The sequence below is a fragment of the Triticum aestivum genome, chromosome 5B (assembly GCF_018294505.1).
Source record: "Triticum aestivum cultivar Chinese Spring chromosome 5B, IWGSC CS RefSeq v2.1, whole genome shotgun sequence".
Lineage (NCBI taxonomy): Eukaryota > Viridiplantae > Streptophyta > Magnoliopsida > Poales > Poaceae > Triticum > Triticum aestivum.
In genome coordinates, this window is record NC_057807.1 from 512720479 (window position 1) to 512726258 (window position 5780).

The following is a 5780-nucleotide window of genomic DNA, read 5'->3' on the forward strand; positions in this document are numbered from 1 at the left end:
GTTACCCCATATGTCTCATATACTACTATGTGGTACTATATATACTACTTTATCATTTTAAATATATTCGTATATTATATCTAAAATATTTCAAAGCAAGTTACATGAAAAAATTGCATATGAGCCCATAGTTTTGTTATATTTGTGAAATATGTACATATTTGTACGTAAAAAAGAGCATACTCAAAACATGGTATATACTACCTAAAAATTAGTATCCATACCACCTAATCATTGTTATATACTACATACTACACATACATACTCTCGATTTTGATAGATACTACATACAACATACAAAACGCAAGTGGTGGTAACTACCACTGCTTGTAGGGAACATTTGTTCTATATATATATATATAATATCAGATATAGGTATAGGAATTTTTTGTAAAATAAACAGATTACGTATTGTAATGTGCCCGTACGTGAGGGTTCCCTGTATCTGTATTATTACAAGTGCTCGATCATGCGAAACAAAGTCGTCAATAGAAATAGGAAGAAATGAAAATGAAACAAGAACTACTGATTGTACGATGTGCATGCATGACAATGAAAATAAGAAACAAATCGAATATATGGGTGAACGAGGTGCCAATTACGGAGCTGGGCGAGAAGCCTCGGTAAAGCCTGTGTCCATGACCGAGAACTTCTGAGCGGGCGGCGCGGCAAGGACTTGCTCACCAGCCTTCTTGTAGGCCGACATGCATGCTTCTAATTTGGCCTTGTCTTTTTTGGCCGTGTCCACCTTGGCCATAGCGAGGAGTTGTTGCTTCTCCCCAGCCGCTTTTACTTCCGGTATTTTCGATGGTGGGCTGGCGGCGATGACGTCGTCAATGGCCACATCCATGAGTCCGGCAAGAGCCATCTTGAACAGCTCCTCGCCGGACTTCGTGACGGTGGCCCTTGACGCCGGTAACAATGCAGTTGCCACCATGACGATGACAAGGATTCGTGCCGCCGCATTCTTCTTGGTTGGGGCCATTACTCTAGTTGACAAGTGGTAGAGGGATGATACAACGAGATGTTGCTACTTTCAATGAGATAGATGCTTACGTTGGGGACGCTTATGAAGGTGGTCGTGGCTTTAAATAGGAGATGTTGCACAAAGAGAGCATGAGGTCATGAGAGCTTCGCGGACGTCATACTGCATGTGGGTGAAAATTTGGTTGCACCCATGCATGTCTACCCCGTATGAGCCACAAGTCAGATGCCCTCAATAATTCCTAGGAAATAGGGGTACCATCTATCTAGCTAGAAACCACAAAATGAGTAAAACGGCCGGATGTGCATGGTTCCAAATCTGAGAGCTTCATGATACAACCTTTTGAACGAGGAGTCCATGAAACAGCCAATTGCCTCATACGCTCGCCTACCTTTTGTTTGCTCTCCTTTTCTCACTTTTCTCTTACGTCGTTGTATTGTTTCTCAAAAAACACGGTGGCCCTTTTTTAGATTAAAAAATGATCATAGATTAAAAAAATCTCGAATTTAAAATAAGTTTGTAAATTTTAACAAGGCTCATAGATTTTATTTTATTTTACAAATTTGGGAAAAGTTCAGAAAATTATTCATGAATTTTCAGAAATAAAATCCCAGTTTGAAAAATGTTCATGAATTTTAAAAACTTCATGAATATGAAAAATGTTCATGAATTTGGAAAAAGATCACATATTTTGAAAATTAATTTAAAAAGTTTGCAATTTCTGAAGGCTCATAAATTTAAATAAAATTTCTGAAGACGCCGGGGTGGACGCAGTGCGCCGCCGACGGCTCCGTTGTCCTTGACTCATCAGATCCAACCTCTTGCCCGCGCCGGCTGCTGACGGAGTAGTCGCTGAAGGGAGGCCCGTTCTTGCCGACCACTCGCGTTGCGCCGTGCTACCCAGCCTCTGCAACTGCGCCGTGATGTTGAGTCCATCGTCCATTCATTCCTCTATAACTCGCACACATTCTAATTCGTTGTCGTTTTTCATGTGTGTTTTCTGCATCAGCGTGCATGTGTATTCTTAATAGGAGTATCAAATTTTGGCTGTGTTAACAGAAGGCCTTTTTGTGTGTGTTCTAGCCTCAGATTGTTGCATCATGTTCCTGATATAGAGTTGTATACTTGTATTAGGGGTGCTCAATTATCCTGTGTGTTTCCGTTTTGTTTAATTGCTGTTTCATGAAGGGATCTCAATCTGATTATGTGTCTAATTGCCGTATCCGTTTTGTTTGATCATCCAAGCAGGGTACTTGAGAAGGTTGTCCTTCCACTCGATGTTGCACCTCCAGCAAAGAGGGGAATATGCACTGTGTTGCCATCTCCTAATGTTTGGTTCTCCCTGAATTTCTGCATCATAATACATCGCCGCTGCAACCAATTAATTCAGCTTCTCGGACGAGTGTGCTTCATAATCCAGACATGGAGAAGCTTTAGAATGGTTACTTATTCCCAGAGGGTACAGAAAATTTAGAGATTTCACTGCCATTTGAGTATGCATGAATGTTCTTCACTCACTAACGTATATATGATTGTTTAACTGATCATCCTTTGTGTGCGTGGTTCAGATTAGCATGAGATGTGAAGCACACTTCCCTGAAGCAAAATTCTTTGTTTATTTCCTATATTGTTGATGCGGGTGAACTGATTTGGGTATTATAATAGGCTTTGCCCTTTAGTAATTTCCTTGTCGGTCGGCCCGTACAGGTAATGTCTTCCTTCTTCGGACACAACAGAATCTTGCAAAGTTAGCACTGAATTTGTTTGTGTTAGGACTTAAGACATGATTTTTTTTCTTCTACAAATTCAGTTTTTCAACACGATTGTCTCATGTCTTTGTCCGTGGTTACTGAGGAAAGTAGTATGTTTCGTGTTTGATCTTCAGGTATCTAGGATTATTGATGGTGACATGGATGATTCCTGTGGTCTGGAGAATGTTGCTTCCAGTCACTTGCCTAGCTAAATGTATGTACATTCTCTGAATATCTGTCAGACGTCTGTTTATTTCCTCATGTATACAAATCACGTTGTGGTTTGCACAAATATTCTTTAGGGTTCACTCGCCTCCTGTGTTCAACTCGTTCTCCAATCTAGGTAGCACTAATAGCGACAACGATAATAGTGTTCATCTCGTTTCCAGATACATAATTTTCTTTTCAGCTCGAGTGCGTTCTTGCTTTTGATTATGGCATTTCTTACAACATACAGTATGCTTGTGTGATAATATGCTTGTAATTTACAATGTTGTGATTCAATTTAAAGAGTTTAGCCTTAATAATATTCTTGCAAGTTTTTATTTGCCAAATCACTAGAAGTGGTATTAAATCCTAAAATTATTTTACATATTTGTTTTTAGACATGCTTATCTCCTTGCTTTCTTTGAATGATATTGCCAATTTGTTTAGAGTTCTCTATGTTCTGAACATTGCAGGCCAATGCATGAGATAGCATTTGCGTCAACTGATAAGTCAGAGCTACTTAGTCATGTAAACAAACTTATAGGACATGGTGAGCCAAGGTGAGCTGCCGCCGATTCTCCCCATTGCTAGCCCCCACTCCTCCTCTCTTCTTATTGCTCCCTCATTTTCTTCCACTCTGGCTGCCCATCCATCTACTTGTAATCCTTTTTCCTGAAACTATAAGACAATGGCTTACCCTGACATTTTGGTAGTTGTGTGAGATGAAACATGATGCTAAGCCGAACAATTTATTGTTCTTTTTACGCATGAGATCATATTTTGGTAGTAGCGAAGCCTAAACCATGATGCTTTCTTGCTGCTGCTGTAGTCTCTAATGAAATTGTGAGATAATGTAGTTAAGCTAAGTTTCTTGTGGCTCAATAAAACGGATGTTGGTAGTTGCATAAGTTGAACCATGACGCTTGTTAAGCTAATCTCATTGATCTGCACTCTCAAAAATCACAGGAGCCAATTAGAAAAAAGTATGGTACTATTAGAAATTGATCATATTATGTACATACAGCTGACTAAAATTTAATTTTGACGCTGCAGATTAGTACAGTTCTTTACTGTTGAAATTTGTAAGGGGATTTATGGAAGGTTTGTTTATCTCTCCTCCCGCTCCAAATTTCAGTATAACATTTCTAGCACTGACATTTTTCCTCAAAAGTATTTTGGCTACATTCATGGTAAGCATATTGTAGATAGTATTCCATTATCACTGATATTTTCCAGTTGTAGATGTAGATGTAATTCTGTTTCTATAGAAATATGGTTGCTGCGTAGCATATTTTCTTACTAGAAGGTACTTATGTCCCCACTGAATGGACCAAATGCTTTTTTTTTCACTAGCTCCAACACATTTTCGTTAGAAATTCTATTGGATGGGTAGATATCTTGCTAGATTTTAAGATTTAGGAGCCCAAGAGCAATTTACTATTTTCTCCAATATGGAAATGAAGTATGCTGTGGGGGGTGGATGTACTACAAACTGATCTAAAATAAAGAAAGAGCAATCTTTGGGTGACAATGAGATTCATGGAGACTCAATGCAGATTGTCTTTCCTTCCCGTTTGTTTCTTATTCTTGTCATCTCATGTAGTATATGCTTTTGTGCTGAATTACATGGAAGGTCGAGATGACCTCACCTACATAAATGGTTTTTTGTTATTTTTCTTAATGTATGGATGCCTACTGACCCTAAGTATATTTGTTTAAAATGTTTACCTATGAAGTTTCTATGCTATATAAGAAAGTTGGTCTGAACTATTTGAGGCCGTGTTCTATTTTACAGGTTACTCGTATAGTTGCATAGCTGATTCAGTTACATTAGTTCAGAACAAGTGTTTATATCTATCTTAACTTTCAGGTTACTTGTATTGCATATTGATTGATTTCGTGCAGGCTCCTATGCTAGATTTTTTTTGAAGTGTATGTTTTTTTTTAAAACAAGGGGGTTCATATTCTGGACATATCCTCGTGACAGCAAGTTTATAATAAATTCCGAAACTCCTAGGTTGAAGTCAGCAATGATAGCATATTCAACTATATTCAAATAACTGTACCTAATTGCCCTTAAGGATTATAAGCAAGATAAATGCGCACCGGACCGCCTCCCTCACCCTGGGCCCCTTCTCCTTTCTTCCTCTCTTTCCTCTTCCCCTCATGCCCTGCCTCTCTCTCTCTGGATGAGCAGGACGCCGATGGCGCCACCGGAGCAAGCCGCCAGATCCCACGACGCCGCGCCCAGAACCGCACGTCTTCCTCGAGCAACTAAACGTTTCCTCACTTAAAAAGGGCCGCGGATCAAATACTAGAGAATATAGGGTCTCTCACGCAAAATTCCAAAACGAAACGTTTTTTCAATAAGAAAGGACTGCGGGTTCAATTATCAAAAAGTATAGGGACTTTTTGCAAAATGTGGGACGATGTACAACCAGAAGCAATCATCGCTTTATTATTAGGGAAAGATATATATATATATATATATATATAGGGAAAATACATCCTACTACCGAGTGTAGTTACATCCATTCCTTATATACTACCATGTGGTAGTATATACTCTACTTTATTATTTTTAATATGTTCATACACTATATCTAAGATACTCCAAAGTGAGTTATATGAAAAAGTTGCAAGTGAGCTCATAGTTTTTATTATATTTGTGAAATACGTACATATTTATACGTGAAATGTAGTATGCACAAAATATGATACATACTACTAAAAAAGTAATATATATATATATACTACCTAAACATTCATATATACTACATACTATGTGTACATACTCTCCGATATGATAGATACTACATAGAACATACGAAACAAAA

The 5780-nt window shown here is 38.4% G+C and overlaps 1 long non-coding RNA gene across 1 annotated transcript; it reads left to right on the forward strand.

Annotated features, from left to right (window-relative positions):
- Positions 1-2769: 2769 nt before the first annotated feature.
- Positions 2770-4101, forward strand: LOC123116674 (uncharacterized). The gene is made up of 3 exons (XR_006457146.1): positions 2770-2950; positions 3417-3503; positions 3997-4101. It is a non-coding gene; the product is annotated as an uncharacterized lncRNA (long non-coding RNA).
- Positions 4102-5780: the final 1679 nt, after the last annotated feature.